The 13,271-nt window shown below is 39.9% G+C and overlaps 1 protein-coding gene across 2 annotated transcripts in view; it reads left to right on the forward strand.

Moving 5' to 3' along the window:
- SVIL (supervillin) overlaps positions 1-13,271 on the forward strand; it is a 138,269-nt gene that overhangs the window by 16,349 nt on the left and 108,649 nt on the right. For both annotated transcript variants that reach the window (XM_054057674.1, XM_054057675.1), the window contains one exon: positions 11,350-11,438. The gene's annotated coding sequence lies outside the window, so the exon portion shown is untranslated. Of the gene's footprint in view, positions 1-11,349; positions 11,439-13,271 lie in introns of those variants that run through there.

Here is a 13,271-nt window from a genome sequence, read left to right on the forward strand (position 1 = left end):
TAGCAGCAGAAAGAGTCAGAGAAGTGAGAGAAACTAGACAAATCAAATAAAAGTTACCTTGTGGTAGTGTAGGAATGTATGGGGACTTTTGAAGAGGTGTTTAGGAACTGTATTCTGCAGCATAATCAGATGTGTCTTCTGAAGGAGAAAACCTGCTATTATTATGAAACCAGGACATAGAAATGTCTATGAGCCTGCAGGAGTGTTTCAAAAAAATCACTTTGAGAACTTTGAAGACAATCTAATGAGAATATCTGGAAGTCTGCTTCATAGTACTTACTAGGTTAGCAGAAGTAATCAGGTTACATGCTAATGAAATATCTTTCGTAAGTGTTGCTGCTCGATAAGTCTAAGAAAATTATAATTTGGTTTTGCAGTCCTTTCAGATGTCCTAAATAATTGATGCCCCCGCCAAAGGAGCTAGGAGAGAGACTATAATGGAACCACCTCTTGTGTCACATTTTACTTGTATAGGAGTTGTTTCATTAAATATTGAAACCTTTAAATCTAAGATCATATTTTATTTTGGCTAAGATTGGCATTTATTTAATTACAGGTGTGGTCTACTTCTGTGGGGTTTATGAGAACATATTGACAGTTGAAAGTCTTCTTGCTCTCAGATATGCAGTTAGGCATGATAGTTTACTGCAAGTCTCATCAGATGTCAGTGTTTGCCTATGCTAGGATGTCAGTTCAAGATGGACTACTGTGACTTGAATCAATGGCAGCTGGATTACAAATATAAAAGGAATCTTCTGTTTGCCAGGTGTATCTTAGTCAAAGTTGCTGAAGTTATTTGAATGTACATTCAGTGAAACCTGAATACAGGGTCCTATATAGAATTTACACTGTCACCAGGATACTCACACTCATACAGTTTAGACTATGCGGCAGCTGCTGCACTTCACTTTTGAAAATTGGATTTGGCAGAGGAAGCACTTACGCCAAACTAAAAGCCAAGTACTAGCTACATATCTAATTGATATATAAAATATGAGGAAGGGATTCAAGCTGAAGACTAAGGAGCAAGTGCGCCTAAGAGAGCTCAAGAAATGTGATTTGCCTTCTGAACTCATGACTAAAGCTCTTAACTTTAGTAACGTGTTTCTGGCCACTGTTTCTGTCCCAAGCACTCTGCCAGAAAAGACTCCTAGCCCTTTTATTTGCACGCTTGTACAAGTCAGAGGTAACTCTCTCAGTAAGAGTGCACACTGCAAATATGCACGGTCCTGATTTATAACTGAGGTCTGACTGAGCAGAGCTGTGCAAGCGCAGGTTAGAAGTCACTCAGATAACATAAATGCAGAACTCTTCGGTCTGCCAGTTGGCTGATACTTGAAGTGGGTGTTGTACAGCATGTATTCTCTACACTGAAGGGAAGAGACTGAAAACAACTGTTGATTTCTAGATTTGCTGTAAACCTTGTTTTAATCTGTTTGCATTGTGCCGTCAGTGTTTTTTTTTTTCAACACCTTTTGTTGCCTGCAGGTAGGGAAATTGCCTTGAACTTAGATGGAATTTGAAGATGGTGCAAATAGTTACATTTTTGCATTCATTGAGGTTCTTACCCTTCCATGTTCAGCACAGAGTCTTGCCTCGCTGAGGAAGAATTGCCTTTCTATGATGTGTCTAACTTTTCAGAAGCTTGTTGCCACCCTAAAACACTCATCTCACTCTCAGTCATTTAAAGTGAAACATGGCAGTCTAAAACTCAATAAAATAAATCAAATTTACCCTCTATGTTGTAGCTGTTTGTGTATGTTTCAGAAAATGCATACACTCTGCTACTGGCTGACTGGCAAACTGAACATCTGCCCTGCGCATGTTGGTTATGAATTTGGATGGAGCTGGGGAAGAGCAAGAGCACAGCTCTGTGCAGGGCAAGGCTGAGCTGGTGTCCCTGTGCTGCAGTTTCGCAAGCGTGTGACATAGGGAGGTCTGCTCTTGTTCAGCTGTTGTCCCCAGCAGCGAGGCAGGAGGAGTACTGGCTGAGTGTGCCAGCAATGATAAGGCTTCCAGGTGGTGGTAACAGTAAACATGCTGGGAGAATCACAGCCCTGTTTTCCCAGGAGTTACGAGGCAAGGATGTACTTCTGTCACTTGTTCGGTTGGAAATTTATTGCTGCCAGGAGCTAAATGACATGCAAAGCAACCAAACTGTGGCTCTTCCAGCATTGCTGGTGTTGTGGCTTATGGTACTTGCTTCCGTTTTCAAAACTGAATTCATCAGCATAGACAGACTACTTCACTCTTAAAATGTAAAATCTTATGACAAGTGCTTCTTGTATTGTAATAAACGTAACTTTTCTCTACAACAAGAGCTGCATATCATGCTTGCTTTTTTCCCCCCACTGTTTTATGCAATAGCCTGCCAAACAGCATAGATATCTTCTGAGCAGATTTATGCAAAACTGGAAAATTGGCAATGATGTTGCTTCCAGTAAATTCAGACTATTGCCTTCTACATACAGTATTCATAGCAGTATTACTAGCAAGGCTGCTGTTGGGTATAAAGAAGCACAGAACAAAGTTGTTCTGATCTTACACTTAGGATATAATTTGAGACAGCTACCTTAAAAGAAGAAGAACCTAAGTCCACGAAACTGTAAGCAACATAGACTTTTTAATAGCAGAGATGGTTAGCAAGGAACTGTTCAAATCCCACAGGACTAGATAATCTTTACCATAATTATGTAGTCCACTAAGTAAGATTTCCAAAGCTTAGCTCATGAGTGAGACTGGATTATTTGTAATGTGATTTCATAAAACAAACAAGGAGACTGAAGGCTCCAGGGGCTACTTAAGGTTTTGCAGATGGGTTAATGGCTACTGCTTAATTGTTTAAAGTATGTGTGAAGAGATGCAGGGCAGTTGTTGAAAGAATGTTCAGGAAAGAAACTTATCATTTGATGTGCTTCCAATGGGTCACTTTTATAATCATCTGTTCAAAATAATCTTTAAATGTTAGATGGGGTTTTTGCTACTTATTCTGTTAGATAATATGTGTTGCTAAGTATTTTATGTCTGCTGTATTCTAATCATGCTAATAAAGTGAATATTTGCTGTGGCATTTCTGGTTCTGCTTTGGTACTATTAACACATGCCTGTTCTGATCTCATTCCTCCTGTCTAATTCAGCCACCCGAGGCAACTGTGCCAACAGAAAAACTGTGAAGAAAACAACACTTGCAGTAGTCTAGAAAAAAATTCTCCCCAGAACATGGGTGTTAGAGGAGAGAGAGGCGAGAAAAGGTGTTCAGCCATGGAGTTGGTGGATTTCCTAATGGATTGTCTTTCCTGGCCTTTGAGGTGGCTAGCCCCAAACAGCAACAGAGGTACAGCCACCTCACGGAAGATCATAGGAAGCTGTTGTTCCCTTTGGGGTGTTTTAAGAATGGCTTGGACCTCCTCCTTTTCTTGAGAGAGGTGAAATGCGATTCAGCTTCTGGGGACATCTTATCTAGGGAACTTCCTGGTGACCCTGTCTTGTGTTTGCCCTTTTTATGGCTAAGTATTGTCAAATCAAGATATAGCAGCATGCATACTTCTGATACAGAGATTTTGCACTTGTTCAGATAAATTTACTATGTTGATGCCTCACCCCCCAAATACAAAAAGAATTGCAGAAACAGCAGCAAATGGTGATCTTTTTGAGCATGCAGACTTGCAGAAGAGAAGGCCCCTTCTGTGCTTGCTTCCCTTTACCTCCCTTGTATTGGAGCTTTCTGCAGAACAGAGGGTTGTCCTGGAGTCTCCTGCATTTATTTCTCTGTAAGCTTTATTTTACTTCAGTAAGTCTCTAATGCAAAGTCCTTAGAGAACTTAAAGATTTGGGTGATAGGAACCACAGACTTGTCTGAAACGGATATTCTGTGGAAAAAAACTCTTCTTTAGGCATATAATCTAAAACATTACTCCAATGAGTTAACCTGAATATCAGTGCCTTTGTAACCTTCTGTTATTCATCCTCACCAGGCCCCTGTGAAATGGGAGAGTTCTCTTCATCTTGAGTGATGGACTGAGAGCTGGATTGTGGGGGCTAGCTACCATGTTCTCAGCCACATGTACCAGCTTCCCCCTTTGCACCCCTCTGCCCTTCTGACCCTGTACTGAGTCATCTGCATTTAATGTGTAAGGAAACAATTCAATTATTTTTATGGTTACTGGTCTGAAATGAGTCAGTGCGGAGACAAACATGTTGTGGAGCAGGGAAGGGATGAACTCATGCAGCCAGGGAGAGGAGTGGGAATCTGGCAGCCAGCAGCTGGCTGAGATTGCTATGGAGCCACAGACCAACCCCAGGGACTTCTCCAAGGTCACACAACCTCCTGTCAGCAGCATGTTGAAACCATCCCTCTCCTGTTATGGGGTGCTGACCGCAGGTCTGTCACATGCAGTTACTGGTAGGAAATGGCTTTAGATTTATTCTACTTGAAGTTATTGTTTGCTTGCAAATACTGATGTATGAATTAATAGATGCTTTCTCCTGTATGCCAAAACCTAAACATACTGAGCTGGCTATAACTGCAGATCTTCACATGTAAGGTAGGTACATTTCACGAGGAATACATAGTTAGGTTCAGGTGACTACCCCTTAGAAATGTGACTTGGATAGGTGGTGATCTGTCAAATACAGCTCAATTATGTGCAAGGGCTACTGCCTCTTAATAAAGATGGTTTAGGAATTAGTGTCTGAAACAGATCCTTATGGGGATCTGTTGGATTATATTGCCAGCACAAGATTATATAATCTGTGGATTATATTGCCAGTAGAAAATTGTTCACTATGCAATGTGTTGTCACTCACATGACCTGTGGCATGGCACTTTATCAGTGGCCCAATACAAAATTTAGTGTGGAGTATTTCGCTACCCCTGAACGCATGAATTTCTGAACTGCTACAGCACTATTGAGCAATGTTACTTATCCTTAAGGCAGTGCTGAATGTGAGGGTCTAAGGGCAGATCTTAGGCCGGGTATTGTGGCATCAATTTCTGTGCCTTTTTTTTGTTCGGATTCACTTGGGAAGGAATAAACTAAGAAACATCTTTTAGTGAAGAGTTTACAGCTGTGTGCTTGTTGTGAAGCTGTCTGTTTCACTCCTGTGTTTTTACAGTTTCTTTAGAAAAAGGGCTATTGAAAAAAACTTCTGGACATGATTTTATGTGATGTGATCATTTTCTTAACACAATACAGTTAATTCTATTTGAAGGGCTTTCTCCTTTCTCTGGCAAATTTTTTCAAGCTACCATTTGACTTAATTTCTGTGTGGTTTTCTTTTTTTGCTTTTATTTCTTGGAACCAAAAAAACCTTGTTGCAGTTAAAAAAAAAAAAGGACAACATTGGAGAACTCGGACTCCGGCAATCTAATATATTGTGTGATATTCTTCTAGGAACAAATGCATCATGTGGATTTTTATGTAGGAGGATTTTTAGACTTTTAATGGTTGGGTCCTAGCCACGAGGTTCATGTGACATGACAAATGTGTAACATCTGTGTACTGATGAACATCACTATTCTGAAAGTAATTCCCACCACCATAAGCATTCAATTAAATACAAGAATTTAGGGAAAAAATAGTTAGAAGAACACATTCTGTCAAATACCATGGCAGGGATCTGTTGTGCAAGCCATCAGAGCTCACTCATACACTTCTTATTCCGAGATCTGTCGTCTGTGCATAAACTGTCGCCCCCTTTGGACTGAGAGAGTGGCGTCGTGCTTTCCTAGTCAGTGACAAACTATTTTCTGAGTAGGAATTACAGTTTAGCATGTGGGTTTTCTTGATATAGCCACTTGTCTGAGTGATATATGGGCTATATGTGAGGTAAGTAGCTGGCTGAGTTGGCATACTTGAATTATAAATGAAGTCTGGCTGAGTGGCTTTGACCAGGCTCTCTCATATTAAAACATGACTCTTATTCATAACTCTACCTGAAATGACCTTACTTAGCAATCCATATCCATGTAAATCCTGAGTACTGCTGTTTGACTCCATGCTATAACTGGAGTAAGAGGTTTGGGCTGTAAAATGGCTGTGATGTAGAAAAGAAAAGCAATTCTTTTATAGGTAAGATTTTGACCTGTAGAGTTCTGGACCAGTAGCTATGAATCCTTTTTCTTTTAGGCTGCTTACTGAGATGCAGGAAGGGTGCTGTGCCTCATTACCACTTGTGTACTTGATGTTGTCACTTCAGTCTGACAAGAGAGGCTGCCGGGTTTAGATTGCAGGGTACATCCAATAAGCAGACTTCAGGATGCCAGTCACAGCTTATGTTGAAGTGGAATTCATTGTTCCAGATAAGGATTTATTGAATTCTGGTACTCAGCTAGGAATCAGTCTTAAAAACTCAGTCCTTACTTTCTAGGTTATCTCCGCAGACTTGAATTTGGAAGTGCAAACTTAAAGGACCTCCTTCAGTTGATCTGAAATTAGTTTCAAAGAGCTCTCTGAAACAATTTCTGAATACTTCCTTCATATGTTGACATTATGATGTCTGTTTTCATGCTGTGCTTAGTTCTTTTTTGAACTTAATATTTCTGAAGCTTTTAAAATCTTGTTCAAAAGAGATTGCAGTTTATGAGAGCTTCTGCTCTAGAGTGCATGTAAAAGCTCTTGTTCCAACATAGCCATATACATCTGCATTTCAGAGGCAGTTTGTATTGACATTGGGAAGCTTGGACACTTTGAAAATGTCACTTCACTTGGAAACAGCTTCTGAACAATGCACTGCTTTTAAAGCAGGCATAAGAAATGGTCTGAAGTAAAGGGAACATCCCTGGGATTTGTTGTCCAGAGTCAGCTGCCAAAAGAGTGGGCAGAAGTGGTAAACAAGCCCTAAATAATTTGGGCATCTATTTTAATTATCCTGTTCAGCGGTGCTGTCTTAGAATTTGTTACACTTGCATTAAATAGTTTTTATCATACAACTATAGTTATCTCGTAATAAAATGCAGATTCTTTAATCATCATTTGCCCCTCTGCTCTGGTGAGACCACACCTGGAATACTGTGTGCAGCTCTGGAGCCGTCAGAACAGGAAGGACTTGGACCTGTTGGAGCAGGTCCAGAGGAGGACCACAGAAGTTGTCAAAAGCCTGGAACACCTCTCGTATGAAGAGAGGCTGAGAGTTGGGGTTGTTCAGCTTGGAGAAGAGAAGATTCTGAGGAGACCTTATTGCAGCCTTTCAATACTTGATGAGAGCTTATAAGAAAGATGGGGAAAAACATTTAGAAGGGCCTGTAGCAATAGGAAAAGAGGTAATAGTTTTAAACTAAAAGAGGAGAGATTTGGACTAGATATTAAAGAAGAGATTTTTTATGCTGAGCGTGGTGAAGCTCTGGAAGAGGTTGCCCAGAGAGGTGGTAGATGACCCATCCCTGGAAGCATTGAGGTTGGGTTAGATGAGGCTCTGAGCAACCTGTTCTAGTTGAACATGTCCCTGCTCACTACAGAGGGCTTGGACTAGATGACCTTCATGGTCCCTTCCAACCCAAATCACTGTGATTCTATGATTGCAATTGAGGAGGGTGGAAAGTTTCTATTTGGGTTTTAATTTGATAGTTTTGAAAGTAACCTAATTTTTTTGTATAGTTTTGTATTTTTTTTCCTTTTCAAAAGCTGTTGGTCAAAAACAACCAGCCACTCTCCCACTTTAGTCTGCCTGGGCTCTCTAAGAGGCCACCCCCAGCTGACTCTGTAAGCCTCGTGTCTTTAGTAAGGACCCAAGAGGATTTTTATATCACATTTCCAGCAGATTTCTTGTATTCAGTGCTGCTACAGTCATCTGAGTCAGTAGCTCTGCCCACATGCCCTCCAGAAGTCTGATACTGAATCTGGGCTGATCTCCTTGTAATCTGTCCCATACAGGGCTTGCCCAAGATGAGCATTTCCGTTTGAAATATTTCTTAGCTGAGCTTTGTAAAACTGTAGTTAAGAAACAACTCTGTACATCTAAAATGTTTAGATGTTAAGTTGAGCTGGTGTTCAAAGTAGTTAAGTACAGCTTCAATGTGAATTACTTAATGGAAATAAGCAGTAGCTTTTCACATACTTAAAACAATTTAAGTTTTGTAGCTTCTTTTACCTGTGCTCCAGTGTTCTTAAACAAATGAGGGTGATCCTAGAGGCCCTTCTGACTTCAGTCTGTTTTACTGCATGTAAATGTCATTCAGAGTGCTGGAAAAATAATTTGATGTTTTCTAAGGCTTTGGAGAGACTTCAGATGTCTTGAGTCTTTCTTACACTAGAGGTCAGTGTATGATGGGAGCTTCTGTGAGGTGGTATAGAGTTTCTTGCAGAATCCTATTTCGTCAACTTTGAAACCAGATTCTAAGAGAAACTGTAGCCTACTACTGTGGAAAAAACTTCACATTACCATGTCTTATGACTTTCTTGGCTAAAGAGCTTTTTTGAGCTTCCTGCATTTAATTCTCCTTGCTTAGGGAGTATTTGGCAAGTACCGATAACAACATTTTAACGTAGTGAGCATAAATTTTCTCACTTAATTGTTCCAACATGCACCTTAAACATTCATCTTGCAGTGTAATAACATTACTTTTTGGTTTGGATGTATTTCTATATGCCATGCTGGTGAATAACCTGGTGGGTCACTGCAGATTCTTGAAGAGCAGCTCTTACTCTGTCTGCTCTGCACGTAGTCACAGTCTTTCCTGCTTCAGCGTTCAGGTGTTAAATTAGTCCAGATGTTGATGTTATCTGCATCTAGAAGAGTGTTTGTTTAGGAAAAATGAATTTGATTGTTCTCCTTCATCAAAAATAATGGGTGTTTGTGGCTTAGCAGAAGCGATTACCCACTAGCCCTACTTCCTAGTTCATAACATCAAGTATCCAAATAATATTTTGATGTCTGTCTTCCCTTCATGATGTACTGACTGATTCCAGGATCTATCTATTGTGTAATAAAGCAGAGTCCATCAAAAAGGCAAAAAATAATATTTGGAGTGCCTTTTCCTGCTTTTGTTCTAAACTCTTAAAGTGTAGAAGTTATCAGATATGCGATTCAAGTGGCTTGCCAGACACTTCTCAGAGGAACTGGAGAGAGAATGCAAAAAAATTGCAACCAAGGTCAGTGTTTGAAAGGTTGGAAGTCAATTGCCAGCTCTCACATTTTGATTTCAATCTCAACTGTTTCCTCCTAGAGGCTCTGTATTTCTTAGGCCTTGTGTTTGTCTCATTGTGTGTTCTTGCCAAAATTTCTTGTAAGACGTCTGGCACTAACAAGGATATATAGAATATAGTGACATAGGCAAATATGGAAAAAAAAAATCCAAGTCTGTCAAGATAGTCCAACTCACACCAGATGTTCGGCATTCCTTTAAAAGGATAGATTTTTACAGGCTTCAGAACTGCAGCACCACAGTCTTGTCTCTTGTTCTGATACACAAATGTAGCATTTGCCAAAAAAGAACTAATGAAATATGTTAGTGGACTAGTGGGACCGTGTACCAGGTTTAGTATGTGCTGTGCGTGTTAATGCTACCTCTTCCCACCTCACAGTGGCTTCCAGGAAACATGTGAAGTAGTGGACCAAAACTACCGCTGGATTTTGAGTCCTTCCTTTTCTGTCTTTTTAAAATATTAATACATAAAGGGGAATAAAGTAGGAACAGTAGAAGTAATCGGGTATCCCTGCTGTTAAATAGCAAGAAGGATTTTCGAAACTGAGTGTTTTGTGATGAAGGTGAAACTACTTTATCTTTCTTTCAGCTAATCCTTGCTAACCGTCTTTTTTTATTCAGCTTCCCTACCAGGCTGAAGTGAGTCCCCACTCATTTACCTTTCCGAAGTGCAGGAATGCTCATTTGACATGAATGAAGGGTTGGAATGGGAAAACAATAGCATGTGGTTTAGCATATTCTGGGAACTTTAGTCTAGTTTCCTGCCTGAAATACAAAGATAAATATGGGTAGACTGTAAAAACTGGCTGAGTTAAAATGTGTGAGCTGCTGCTTAACACTAGGGAGAGAAGACTGAATTGTTGTCTTATCTATTCTCATGGACTGTAAGATAATCTGTGTTAGGGGGTTTGTCCGTCTTCTAAAATAAGATTTTTTGCAAACTTGGGCAAAATGCGTATCTTGTCTGTCTTTTCAATGCATTATTTTTGTTTTAACCTCTTCTCTAGATGCTGTTATTAGTGTCTGACACGGTCAGCAGCTGCAGTGGAAGAAGAGCAGTGACCTGACTGCTCTTAACAGTTGTTGGTTTGGTCGCTTAGGATATCATGACTTCATTTTATGCCCTTAATAGATTAAGAAAGGGAGTTCAGTAAAGCAGCTGTGAAAGTGAAAAAAGTGTATTTGGCACCTAAAAATGTATGCAGGTGAGCTGAAACTGGTCCCATGGGAGTAAAAATGTTGTTTACGCTACCAGCTGTGTTACAGGAGGGAGGGAAACAATCTGTTCAACAACACAGACTGTTTCATGGAATATATGTCTGTGTCGGAGAATTCTTCATTGCACTGTGGAAAGAAACAACTGCATTGGTGGTACAGGATAGAGTATCAAGCCCAGAGTAGTTGATTATTGCGGGTTTTTATGAGTTCAGGGGATGGACATCCTTAAGGATAATGTGCTGCTGGGATAATTCAGCCAGTTTGAAACAACCTAGCTTGAGTACTGCATCAACATGAATCTCCACATGGGCTACATCACCCTGTGGGAAAGCAATTAGTGTTACAGGCAAAGCCAAAGGTGATTTGTATGTGCCAAAGAAGAAAAAGCAGTTGTATTTCAAGGTATGGGGATCAGAAATCACGAGAGGTGTTGCCCACAGAGCTGGACTTGCTTGATAGGTCAAGTGCCCTCCACTGAGAGAGATCCTAGGTCTGTCTCCTGAATGCTGTAGTTCTAGGAAAGGGGCTGGCTTTTCCAGTTGCATCCACTGATGTTTAAAATTAAAGATTTTGAGGGTAATAGTCTTCTGGTAGATGCTGCTGCTTTGTTGTCTTCAGTGCTGAGTGACTTTATCAAAATACAGACTACTGTCTTTGAGGTGATTTAAGTGAAAGCTTGGCATTTCTAGAGAAATTGGTAGTTCAAGATGTGTCTCATCTTAAAGGCTCGGACTCCACTAACTGAAGAGTTAAGTTCCGTGAGTTTCCTGCAAACTTGCAAAACCTCTCTTTTTGATAATAGCTGGGCTTTGAAGAGTGCTATTGCTTGTATGAAGGGACAAGGTATGAATACTCTAACTGCTTCCTTCCCTGTGGTCAGTCAGGTTAAACCCTTTTTGCCACTGCCTAGTAGTTCTGAAGTTGTTTTCTTACCCTAGGATGTGTATTTGTGGGTTTTATCATGTTTTTTCTGTTTTTATTTCTTATAGGAGGAGGACTGGCTTTTGGATTGTGACCTGCTTAGACATGGTGATACAGGTCTACTTGGAGAGTCAAGGCTGGATGGTTGGGATTTAAGGTGAGCCTGTGCTGAAAATGGATGCAGATATGAACCATGAACTTTGGGCTTGGGTTTTTTTCCTTTTTTTTTTCTGCAGTCATTTGTACCAAACATTTAAAGAAGAATCAATGTGTGCCTCCTAGTACATGTGTAGCATTAATAAAATGTAGTGGTATAGCAGTTAAGATCCCATAGAAGCCTTTAGGACCTTCAGAAAAGCTGAGTGGTATTCAAATACCTAGGAAATGTAAGAAGACATTTTATTCCATATGAAAATGACAGTAGGAATTCCCAAAACTTGATCTCAATATGCACTGAGAGGCAGCAGGCAGCTGAGACAGATCCCTTACTATTTCTTTCACCACACTTAGCCTGTGTTTTTTTCTTGGAGGTATGGTAGACACTATTTCAGTTGTTGCTCCAAAATTACATGAGAACTGTTTTCCTTGCAACTTGCCATAGTTCTGAAGGCTGGGGGAACACAGTAGAAAGAGTGGAAGTTTGAGTAAAAGCTTACTTTGCTGCTTTTAGCATCTGGGGACAGTGCCTGCTCCTACACATGCTAGAGAGCTTGTAAAGTTGGAAGGCCTTGCGGTACAAAAGTAAAATCTGACGTAGAATCCCAAAGACCTGGGTTTGGAGCATGGTCACAGTGGAAATGGATTGCTTCTTGAGAATTATGAAATAAAATATTTGTATAAAGTCTCCTCTAATGGTTAGAGCAAGCAAATTCACAGTTATTAGCTGTATACTTTCTGTGCAGTGAATAATTTAATGAAGGTGAGCAGAAGTAGCCTGTTCTTGCAAGACTAAAGCATATACTGAAAACTATGTGAATAGTTCTGCAAATTTAGGTTTTTAAGAGTAACATGTACTTAAATAACTTCTTCCAGCAAAGGCTTAAGTCAAGCCTCCAGAGAATTTATTGCTGAACTTGCTTCTTAGTCTATACCATCATAAAATGTTTGTAATCTTCAGAAGATGATGCTCTTGGACCACGTGAATGGGTATTCTAGTTATGTTTAAAAAAAATATAAATCAACAACCAAAATCCATGAGGATTGTTTCAGTAGACAGTTTAAACAGCTAGAGATTGTGAATAGTGCGCAATTTACAGGCAATGTGATTAAGATAAGACGTAACTTGAGAACATCTGATAACTAAACTGCAGGCTATTTCAATATGTAACCTTCAGATAAACATGTTTAAGTTTTTCCACAGTGTCTTGAAATACTGTGCCATATTTACTGTACCCATAACTAGTTTATAAAATATATTCAGTAAGCAATTACATAGACTCCATGATGGAAGAAGAGTAGTGCTCTCTGGAGGTCATGGTCTAGCTTTCCACTTTGTTGCTGAAGTTACATCTGGGTGAGACTGCCCAGTTGAATCTAGAGGTTAGGAAATGTGTGGGATCAGGTGAGTCACTTTATGCTCTCTTTTCATATCATGCCAGTACAAGCACAGCTTATGAAAATGTATGTTATTTGATTTTTTTGAGTTTACAGTGTGTTGGCTTTGCTAGTGCATGACATTCATCATGTACTAACTGTATTATGTAACTTCCACAAAAGAGCAAAGCCAAAACTCCATGTACAACTTCATGTACTGCCTTGCTGGACACTTTAGCCTGTATAAAAGCCCTGCTTTGATACAAAGGAAAATGCAGTGTTGCTTTTAATACTGGTTTATTTTTAGTTGCAGGTATGCCAGCCAGCTATTGCTGTCTAGTGCAGCTTGCAAAACACTGAATTGTCTCATCTAAGTTAGAATTGGAATGGTGGGAATGCCTGTTTTCTGTAAATCCCCTGTCAGTGCAGCAGTATCTGTCAGGTTAACACTACATGC

This window comes from Cuculus canorus, chromosome 2 (assembly GCF_017976375.1).
Source record: "Cuculus canorus isolate bCucCan1 chromosome 2, bCucCan1.pri, whole genome shotgun sequence".
NCBI classification, from domain to species: Eukaryota; Metazoa; Chordata; class Aves; order Cuculiformes; family Cuculidae; genus Cuculus; species Cuculus canorus.